This window comes from Talpa occidentalis, unplaced genomic scaffold (genome assembly GCF_014898055.3).
Source record: "Talpa occidentalis isolate TD23 unplaced genomic scaffold, MPIMG_talOcc4v2.1 talOcc4.15, whole genome shotgun sequence".
Classification (NCBI taxonomy): domain Eukaryota; kingdom Metazoa; phylum Chordata; class Mammalia; order Eulipotyphla; family Talpidae; genus Talpa; species Talpa occidentalis.
In genome coordinates this window covers 63,662,843-63,674,690 of record NW_023601543.1, presented here as the reverse complement: position 1 = coordinate 63,674,690, position 11,848 = coordinate 63,662,843, and positions in this window count along the sequence as shown.

Here is an 11,848-nt window from a genome sequence, read left to right as displayed (position 1 = left end):
GTTCCTGGGATGGGCCTCAAGTCAATCAGTTATATTTACTGAGCACTTTCCTTGCACCTGGCTTTAGGTTGGGGGCTGGGAGGGCGGAAACAGGGCAGATTGGAGGCCTGCCCTCTGGAGGTTCCCAGTCTGTCTGGATTGGGGGCACCTTCATAGGTTTCCTTGGTGCCGGGCCAGGACTAGTTCTTTAGTGCAGCTGGAGCCAGCGTCCTTCCTCAGCCTTCCCAGGCTGGCCGGGCCTGACTGCTGACTTGCATGGGGGAGAATTTCAGTCACATCCATCTACTAATCCTGGGTCTTAGTTTGGTTACTGTCAGAGCATGAATTAATGGAAAATAACTTCAAAGGCTTTGTCATCATAAAGTCTGAAGTTTGAATCCTGGTTATGCCATACAAGCTGTGTGGCCTTGGACAAGTCATTTAACATCTCTGAGCCCCACTTGCTTTATGGAGGTAACAACCTTCATTCCTCGAGAGTGCCGTGAGGGTCAGAGTCATGTATCAAACTCCCAGCATACAGATGGGAAGATGGTAGACTCATCAAAATGGCAACCGAGTCCCAGTGCTGGCTGGTGCATCTCAGCTTTCCATGGACAGCCATAGTTCTTCTGAAGCTTCACTCAGGGCCAGGAGCTGCTTACTCCCTCCCTCTCTGCCAATCACAGTCACAAATGATGACCAGTAATGATCCATATCATACTGGAGTCCATAAGGTAGCAAACTTATTGGTCCTGTTGGAGATGACTTGGACCACCCAAGCAGGCGTCTGAGCAGATAGAGGCTACCTCAGTGGATAGTAAACATTTACCAAATAGTGGAGTGGAAATGTTGGCAACACTTTAATCATATCTGGGTTGGCCAGGCGCTGAGACCATGCAGAAGAAGTGAAGTTCTGAGCCTGAGGGGCTGCCACTGAGGAGGCCATAGGGATGGTACCTGAGCCAAGAAACACGTTCTGGTGCAAGGCCAGGATGTACTCTCTGGGGAAGGGCACGCCAAGTGTAGCACTTTCAAGTTTCTTAAAACAGAGGTGAAAGAGTTCCTGCTACAGACATCCAGGAGCTGAGGGTTTTTACCTGTTCTGCTAGAGGTTGTAGTTCTCCTGCCATGATTCTGGCTCCCTCTTCCAGGATTGCTGAGCATTAGAGACTGATCTGAAGGAAGATTTGGGCCTTTGAAAACACCAGTTGATGACTCAGAGCTGAGTGAGGCTTGGACGTGCTCGTTGAGCAGCATGGTCAGGGCAAGCTAGGGCTATAACCTGACTTCTAATGATCTGTGATTTGGGTCCTATTATGAGCAGAATTGTGTCCCTCCCCTAATTCATTCATTGGAGCCCTAAACCACCCCCCACCTCCTGCCCCGCCATTACCTCAGGAGGTGACTGTATTTGGAAATAGGGTTCTTAAAGCGGTGATTAAGTTAAAATGAGGCCCTATGAATAGGCCCTAATCCAATATGACTGGTGTCCTTATAAGAAGAGGAAATTTGGACACAGATGCTCACAGAGGGAAGATCCATGTGAGGACACAGGAAGAAGGTGGCCTTCTACCGGGCAAGAAGAGAGGCCTCAGGGGAAACCACTGTTGCTGACAGCTTGATCTCAGACTTCCAGCCCCCAGAACTGTGAAGAATACATTTCTGTTGTCTAGGCCAGACAATTTGTGATACTTTGTTACAGAGGCCTGAGCTGACTAAACAGGTCTTTACAATCCTGGTCTGTATTTTGATCCTGAAAAAAAGGAGAGGAGAAAGATGCCAGTTTGAGTTGATTGGCATTTATCATCCATTTTCTCATAACTATAAACTGCCACAGGTTTGGTTTCTATTATTATCATCAGAAAATATTAATAATAATAGCCAACTGCTTCCAATTGTGGCTAATAGGGGGATCTGAAGATGAAACATTTGGGGGGACTTACCTTAAGTAAAAAACCACAAACTGGGCCTCCCCTTGTGGCGCAGCGGTTGAGCACTGGGCTGCGAAGCTGCCCGCAGCCATTGCAGCACCGGTTCGATCCCCGGCCACCTGCGAGGGTCCCACATGGCGCGCAGACCTCTCCTGCCGCCCACTGCTCTCCTCAGCAGTGTACTTCGTCAGTCTGCCTGTTCTGTTCCCTGCTCTGGCTCTGGTGAATTCTCTCACCCTCCAGCGCTTCTGACTGTACCCAGTGCTTGTATAAATAAATAAATAAATCTTTAAAAAAACAAAACAAAACAAAAAAACCCCACAAACTTGCAAATATAAAACCTAGTATGGAAGTGTTTAAGTGAGAAAAGAAATACATTACAAAATTTAAAGATTTTTCAAAGACCTCAAACGTCACAAAATGCAGAAAAAATATATTATTTTTACTAATTAACTGTGTGAAATACTTTTATGATTCCTTTTTCCTACTTTTTGGGTCTGTATGACTTTGATCACTTTTGCTTATGGTAATGATTTGTAAATATCATTTTCTATAGAGAAAATAGATGATTCAGTCTTTCCTGCAGTGTGTTTGATCTCCTTTTTATAAAGTTAATGATAGTGTTGGTAAAGCTTCTTTCAGGTTCACAACTTGTCATTGGTAATTAGTTCCCATTGTAATGTAATCACAGCGTGACATCGTGAAGCATCTGTAGATCTCCTTTTAGTTTGCTTTTGGTTACCACCAAAATATAGTCACGTGTTGCTTAATAACATTTTGATCAACAATGGACTGCATATCTCATATAGGTCCCAATAAGCTACACCATACAGCCTATGTGTGTGGTAGGCTATACCCACTAGGTTTGTGTAAGTTCACTCTATGATGGTCACAGAATGACGTAATCGACTAGCAACACATTTCCCAGAATTTATCTCTGTTGTTAAGCGACACATGATTGTACATCTATCTTCCTGTCCATTTTGAATTTGGGTATGATCAGTAATTAAAAAAAAAAATACAAAAAATTAATATTCGTTAAGGTGAACATATTGAGCCGCATAATTGCATAATAAAATAGAATTATCCTACATACATTGACATGTTGATGAACACATGAGTTTTGTCACTGGAGCACTTGTTTCTTCAGGCCATTTTGCTGCATCAGTAACAACTTTCTGTGACCAATTTTCTGGCTCTATTAGACTTCATCAGGACAAGATGTGTCAGAAACACTAAGATGCAATCTGAGACACTGGGATGCATAAAATTTACCACTCTTCAAACAGAAATACTTGTGTTTGTAAGACTGCTACTGTTTTTGTGCCCTACAAACACATGAATTTCTATAAATCCTATTTTGTACAATTCCTATCGGAAAAGTAATAAAACTATATGGTGCATTATTAATTGTATATGCTGCATTATTGAGTATTTCCCTGACAGAAGCAGATTTCCAATCTGACTAGGCATCAGTGAGAATGGGTTTCATCACTTATAATTTTCCACATCTGATGATGAGAGGATTTTCCAAGGACTAGTTTCTGGCACCATATACTTCAAGCTCTGTTTGTCCCCTCTACTTACATACTTTGGAGACTGGAAGCCATAGGACACTGTGGCGGGTTGTATTCTCCAAAATGGGCACAACAAGATCTCCTGTCTCACATGAGGTGAGGGGTCCATCCTCCTTTTGAATCCTTCCGTTTGAATCTCACTGGGTCTATGACTATAGCAGAAGTGACACTATGTGACTTCCGAGTATAGGTCATAGAAAGTGATACAATTTTTGCCTGGCTCCCTAGGGATGCTTGTCCTCAGAACTCAGGCACCATGCCATGAGGAAGCCCACACTGAGAGGCTATAGCCAGCCAGCTTAGTTCTCAGCCAACAGGCAACAGAAATTGCCAGATATATGAGTGAGGAAGCTCCAGATGATTCCAGCACCTTATCTCTGAGCCACACTAAGTGACACCATGAGAAGCAGTGACAAGTTGTCCTTATTGAGCTCTGCCCAGTGCAGGTTTATAAACAAAAAAAAATGATTGCTGTTATAAGCCAGTAAGTTCTGAGGTAACTTGCCATGTCTCAATTGATTCCCAGTACACACACATATATTGTGATAAAATCTCTGGCATACACTTTCAAGTCACAATACTAAGTGAGTTAGCCCAGAGGAGGTAGTAGGGGTGTCCATAAAAGTCATTTCTACACTGTCATGTGTGAAAGCTAGCACCAACCTTGCATGGAAGGTTCCAAATCATATAACAAAACAAAAACTAATTGCTTCCTCACTTCCATTTCCCCTTGGCCAGATCCCAAATATACCTGTGGCTACTCTTTTTTATTTTTTTAAAGATTTATTTATTTATTTATTTATTTATTTATTTATTTATTTATTTATTTATTTATTTATTTATACAAGCACTGGGTAAAGTCAGAAGTGCGGGAGGATAAGAGAATTCACCAGAGCCAGAGCAGGGAGCAGAGCAGGCAGACTGACGAAGTACACTGCTGAGGGGAGCAGCGGGCGTGGCAGGAGAGCTCTGTGTGCCATGTGGGACCCTCGCTGGTGGCCGAGGATCAAACTGGCGCTGCAGAGACTGCGGGCAGCTTTGCAGCACAGCGCTCAACCGCTGCGCCACTGGGGAGGCCCACCTGTGGCTACTCTTACATCACCAAACCTATTGGAAGATATGATGGAGTAGAAATCAAATTGGAAATACATAGTGGTCTGTGCAAAACATATAAGCACCCTACTTCCCCTGAGCCTAGCTTGGAAGGGGCCAGTGTAAGTGAGGGGCCCTGGAACACAAACTTTATCAGGTTCATCATCAATCTACTTCTGTAGCCAATATTTATTGAACACTTACAAGTTCCAGGTCCTGGCTTAGGTCTTTTACATAAATAGTCATATGTGAGCTTAAATTATGACCCTATAGGTGAGTACTAATCTTTGCTCCATTTTACAGATGACAAAACAGAAGCCCTATATAATTCAAATATGTTCAGCATGTACTTGTTAAGCATTTGATTTTTATAACCAATAACTATTTGTGTATGATCTTATATCGTACAAAGGACCTGCAAATCTAATGTGGTGTTATATTTACAACAAGCCTACAGGCAGTTTTATGGACCTTTAATAGGGATGCACACTGAAGCAAGGCACTGAACTGGGATTTGGTGAATACCAAGAAGGAAAAGGTACATTCTTTACCGTTGAGAGTATGGGTTGCTCAAGATGGTTACGAAGTGCTTTTAAGATGGAGAAAGTAACCAAAGATACTGGGGGTGTTAGTGTAAAGTGAGGGAGCAGTTCTGAAACACTGCGGGTAGTAGGAAACAGGCTGGAGGGGATGCCTAAGAAATGCTATCCCACTGGCATGACATTCAAGTGTTACCCGATGCTTCACCTGCCAAGGATGGATTTCCCTTCTGGTGGTCTAAGATGTACTCTTTAGGTGAGGTCACACATAATTAACAAACATTTACTGAGAATTTTTTGGGCATAAGACCCTGGACTAGCTTCTAGTCTTGTTTTTGAAGAACTTTGAGTTCTTCTGAGAAGAAAAGTCAAATAATGATCATGTTAAGAGCCATTCCAATTCTTTGAGAATCAGTCACCCTGCTAAGTACTTTCCATCCTATCTGTGTTCACACCTCTAGACAATGTTGTGAAAATGAGCATTATTATTCTTCTTTTTAGGAAGAGAAAGAACCGAGAGGTTATTTTCTCACTTCTTCAATAATTAAGTAGCAGGAAGGGGATTTGAAGCAAAGACTTGCTGTCTCCATGCCCAATCCCTTTCTATTCTGGTCAACACTATAGAGTTCTAATCTAGAAAGTATCCAAAGAGGTATCCTGGAAAGCCAAAATGGAAAAGCAGGATGGCATCTGGCTGCCAGTTAGTCCCACAGAAAAGACAGAGCCTTAAACACAAACAGTAGGGCCCGTTTTTCCTGGCAGAGAGATGCAGGGAAGACACAGGGGCAGCATGAACATGCAGAGACTGACAAGACATTAGGGACAGTGCACAGGAAGGGGCTCAAGCAGAGGGTGTGTGGAGACGATGGGAAATGATTTATTTCTGCATATTTTATGGTTTTTAAATGCTATTATAAAATTAACTAGTTTTTCTTTTTCCATTTTTTTGTTAATATACAGAAATTTGCTAATTTGCTAATATACAGAAATGAAATTGATTTTTGTATATTTGCCTTATTCCCTAAATTCATTTATCAGTTCTAATGGTTGCTTTATAGATTACTTTGCATTTTCTACAGACACAATTATATCAACTAAGGACAAAGGCCTTCTTCCTTTCCATTTTTAAATGTTTTTTCTTGCTTTATTGCACTGGCTAGGACCCCTAGTACAATACTAAAGAGAAGTGATGAGAGTGGACATCTTTGCCTTATTCCTGATCTTAGCGGGAAAGAAAACAGACTTTCATAATTAATATGATATTAGCTATAGCTTTTTGTAGATCCCTCTTTTCAGATTGATAAGAGGCTCTATCATGAACCAGTCAAACCTTCTGAAAATATATATCCTGGTCTCAGTCATGCCACAGGGAATTAAGAAGGGTCATGATCATTCATTCATTCATTCATTGGGTATTACTGACTTGGATCAATGTTCTCAGTTGGGAGGTAAGGGAGGCAGACAGCTGTAATCATCAGCAGAATATGGCCACATCTAGCTGAACTGCAGTCTCCCAAGATCATGAGCAAACAGCTGACTATACAGAAGGTACAAGGCAGAGGGACTAGAGACTGGTTCCAGCACACAAGTGAGGCAGCACTATAGGAAAATCTAGAAATAATTGGAGGGTATGGGTAATAGGGGTGCTAATTCCTAGCATCATCCCCACTTACAGATGAGGTAACCAATGTACAGCAAGAGTAAACAATTTCTCCCAGGTCTCACAATAGTAGATGGTGGAGCTGGGATTGGAACCCAGGCAGTCTGCCTCTGGAGCACATCCTTTTAATCACTGCCCCCAATCTAGACTATAGAAAACTTTGCTGCAGCTTTTTGAAAGAGGCCCAAGAGAGTCTAGAGAGGAGATTGAAAAGAGATTGATAACATAAATCCTGCAAGAACCACTAAAAAGATACGTGTTTTATAACATGGAGGAGGGAGTAGGGAGGGTTGTTAACCATTTCAACGTGTATATAAAGCAAAGAATGTTGATTGCCTTTTCCTCATCTCAACAAGGGACACAGATGTGTCAGAGGAAACCGTGCTTCACCACATCTAGAGAGTTCATTTGGAGTGAGGACGGAAGAGTCAGATGGTGCTGGGGGAGAAAGCCATTTGAGTGGGTTGGCTTAAGTCTCTGTCTCTGGGCAGTAGAAGGCTGAGCTCTAGAACTTCTTAGGGTTCTGTTGAGACCAAGGATTTCCTGAACGTCGGTACCCACTTTTGGCTTTTGCTGCTTTTCTCTCTGCCTCTAGCACACACTGTGGTTACCCTGCCCATCTGCCCGCACTCAGCACGATACGCTGATAGCATGTTCAGTGATAATCGCACAAGTGTCCTGAAGCCGGGTCACTAGCCACCTGTGGCTATGGAGCACTTGCAATGTGATCTGTGTTAAGAAGTGGAATTTTGCATTTTATTTAATTTTAATTAATTTAAAGAGCCACACGTGGCTAGCGGCTACCTATTAGACAGCACAGCAATTCTGAAGATTGTTTCCTTGTGAACACCTGCAACTCTTTGCCTGCAGCCTTTTTTCTGGTCAAAGGAGCATGGCCAAGCCCTCCTCCCTCCTCACCCCGCGCCCCAGACTTGATCCAGCAGGCCAAGTAAACTTTTCCTCCCAGCAGCTTCCCTTTAAAACAAACTGATAAGGTACCTCTCTCAGTTGGGATAATTCTGAGAAACCTCCACTGGGTCCCAGAGTTCCCTGGTGTGGCCAAATCCCAGTTGCCCACAGTGGACCATGTCTTAATATTAATGACTTTGTGTTGGTGACAGTCTCTTCCCAGTTTCACTTCCCTCCCAAATAAACTTCATGCTCTTGAGTCTGTCTGTGGGTCTGCTTTGGGGAGAACCCAAAGTAAGACTTGCCTACCCTCAGCCAAGCTCAGACCAACGCAACAAATGCCTTAGACATTCACACTCCCGATTCTATACAGAAAAAAGCACGATCTTACCAGTCCTTCCTTTTTCTACGTTCCCTTCTGAAGAGAACTGATACGCAACTCTGCTCTCGTGGTTATGAATGTCTACTGCTCTGCTAGGTGCATTTGCCCTGAGTTCTCCAGGCTGGAAGGAAACCCAGAGTGGGCTGGGACCCAGCAGAGCCCTGTTTCCATCTATCCAGCGGTGCTCCGATTCTGCATTGTGGGCTGGGTTTGTTTCTGGCATGAGTGATTATCTTCAAGGTCAAAGTGGAGGTTGTTGAGGGGGCAAGGTCTCTGCAGAGGGTAAGAACAAAGTTGTGGAATCAGTCTACAGTGAAGGGTGGTTTATCTGGGTTTGCACTGTATTTTTCTTTTTTAAGATTTATTTATTTATTTATTTATACAAGCACTTGGTACAGTCAGAAGCGCGGGAGGGTGAGAGAACTCACCAGAGCCACAGCGGGGAACAGAACAGGCAGAAGGACCGAAGTACACTGCTGAGGGGAGCAGCGGGCGCGGCAGGAGAGGTCTGTCGTGCCATGTGGGACCCTCGCCTTGCGGCCGGGGATCAAACCAGCGCTGCAGAGGCTGTGCGCAGCTTCACAGCCCAGCGCTCAACCCCTGCGCCACCAGAGGAGGCCCTGCACTGTATTTTTAAAACTTTTCCTTCAACATGGTCTATCAAAGGAGGATTCAGCTAGAAGGTGGATGTGTTTGAAAAGTTTCAACTCAGAAACGCTTCTTTGTCTCAGAATCTCCACCTCTGCCTGGTCCCATCATTTCCCTTTATTGATGGCCTGATTTCATAATGTGCAATAGACCCCCCCAAAACCTCCCCAGTAAAAGGCCAGGCCTATTTCCCACCTGTCTCAGGAATCTGAGATCAGAGATCTTAAAAATAAGGTTCATTTCTCTCTTACTTTACATGCGAATATGTGCTTTGAATGGCAGCATTTCTTGGACTTAAATGTTTATTATACTTTATTGTAGCTTTTGTAGAAGGACTTTCTTTTTTTCTTGTCCATTGGGGAGAACTGATTGTATAACCAATCTGGACTTTTCTGACCCATAAACTTGTATCTCTCCTTTTACTTGGGTCTTCTTTAATTTCTCTTGTGGTATTTTCAGTGAGTATCTAGAGCTTTCAAATATTTTGTCAGATTTATTCCTAAGTGTGCCATTATTTTTGATGTCATTGTGATGATACTGCTTTTTTTTTTTTTTTTGAGAGAGAGACTTTCTTATAAAACTTTGTTGTGATCGACTGACTGGTTCCCCCTTGCTTTCTTATAGATTATTTCCGCTAGACAATTTAGCCAATGTACTGGAAGTAACACAAACTGGTTTCTCCCTAAAGGGTCAGTGCAGCCTATCTGCCAGGACTGAGTGGTTGTGAACAGGCCTTCGCTGTCACTTCACCCAGGGCTCGAGCGATCAGGTGGGTGGTTACCTGAAGGTGGAGGTCAAGTGAGGGCTTCTCTGTCAGGCGGAAGGACTGCGCCCTCTGGGTGAAGGGCTGGCCAACCACAGAACCAGGGCTGGGGCTGAACACAGAACATTCGAGCTGGTGTAATTGCTTATGTAGTTTTAATTGCTCATTCATCATGCTAACAGGCCCAGAGTACTGATCGCTTGCAACGCTCTTGGTAATTAAAAGACCAGGGGTGAGGTAGGGTGATGAGGAGTGTGGGGTAAAATGAAGTAAAGTCCAAATGCACAGCACAGGAGGCACGTGGGGAGCGGAGGCACATCCTCTATCTTTTTTTTAAATTTTTAAAAAAATTATATATTTTTTACATCATTGTTCATTTCATCCCTTTTTGACACCCAGGGAGGGCTGTGTTCCACACCATCAATTTCACAATTGTTGTTTTGAACCCAAGAGGAATCTTGCTCCCAACTCCCTGGGAGGAAACTGCCCCTGGACAGCCCTTTTCCATTTGCAAAGCACTGCCACCCACATAGTCCCATCTACTGGGAGACCACCCTGCAACATCGACATGATTTGGGCCCCCAGTTTCAGGTGAGGAAAAAGAGGCTCCATTAGGTGCTTTGCCAAAATCACACAGTGGAGTTGAAACCCAGCCTGGGTCTTGTCATTCCAGATCTCTGGCTCTCTCTGCCTTAGGATCAGCCAAACAAGGGGTTTTCTTTTGGTCCATCAGCACTGCTGCAGCAGTTGGAGTCTAAAATGAACGTGCCATTGTCTGGGAAATTTACAATAAAGTACTGATTCCCGGGCGCCATCTTCAGCAAGTGCAACGGGGTTCCCAGGGATGGACGCGGGAGACTGTGGATAGGAAGCTCCGCAGGCAGCTCTGATGATTGTCCAGGCTTAGTGCCCTGTTCTAAGGGACCCAGCATTGGCCTCAGTCCCTTTTCAAAGAAAGGTCCCATGGCGAGTATCTTGGTTTGGGCTTCCCTAGAGGCAGATTCTGAGTCAAGTATATGAATGCACAAAGTTTATTTGGAAGGTGAAGGAAATGCGGGAAGAGACCAGGAAAATGAGACCAAGAAAGGAGGCCAGAAAATGGAGGGTAAATGATCAGAAAGGTTCCCTCTGTGGGAACTTGGACTTAACCCCGCTGGGAGCCTCTGGGAGACAACGCAGAGCATGCCTCACAGCCCTCTCAAACAAGTGGTCAGGACTCCGAGGTGTTTCTACTCCATCTGTCTTAGGGTAGGAGTGTAAATTTTGTCACTGTCACCTTCGGCCTACTCTGGAGGCTCCAGTCCCAAGAAAAAAAATGCTTAGGCGAAAGAGATGAAGGTTCTGGCATTTGCAGGTTTGGTTGGCCTTGGTCAAAAAGACCCTTGATGATGCAGGTGGGATGGGAAGAGTGTCTCTACAGCAGGCATCTGCCATACTACTGGAGGGGAGGCTCCGGAGCACCCCTGTTTTCAACCAACCATGATGTTCATCAGTCTTCATTGGCAGCTCAGCTGCTTCTTGAAAATTTGCAAGTTGAAATGGTATCAGTATTCTCCTAGGGTCATTATTATTGTATTTATTTTCTTTCTCAGTTTCTTCTTATCCTTTCACTCATGGGGAACCCCCGACCCCACCCCAGTCCTATAAGCCAAAGGAGAGATCTAGCCGCTAGAGGAAAGAAGGCAGTGGTGAGGGGAGTACCTGAAATCTGGAATGGGCTCCGTTCATTCCAACGTCAATTTAAGCGCATTGTCCTTGTTCTTAGTGGAAGACACAGACAGATGATGTTGACATGCACACTTCTTTCTAGAATCTGAACCCAGGGTTATGGTCGACTCCTGGCTTGATGGCTATAATTCTACAGCATTCTTTCCCTCTCAAGGCAAGTGACTGAGAGCGATGTTATTATAGGGATAACCTTGAATGTATTCTAATTTATTTAAGTAAATAATTTGAGATTTATGTATTTTATTGTTAATAACAAATTTTGTGCAAGGCGACTCACAGCTGATGGGGACATATTCATTGAGAACCACTATTCTAGACCATCAAAAAGAAATGTGTTTGCTCTCTTTTTGCATCAAGGGCAGCAAACTCCCTGGAAATGGTTTATTTGCATGCATGACCAACTTTCCATCATTTGATCAATAAATCAACCAACAAATATTGATTGAGTGTCTACATTGTGCAGGGCATCATGGGGATTTATTGTAAATATATATATGGTCCCTGCCTCAAAGGAGCTCAAAGTCTAGTTAGGGGTAAGTTCTGTACACATGAAAATGTAACACATAATGCAAAGCAGCATCTAAAAGCTGAATAAGTGATATACATTGATTGGGTTGGGAAGAAATCAAGGATGACTCCT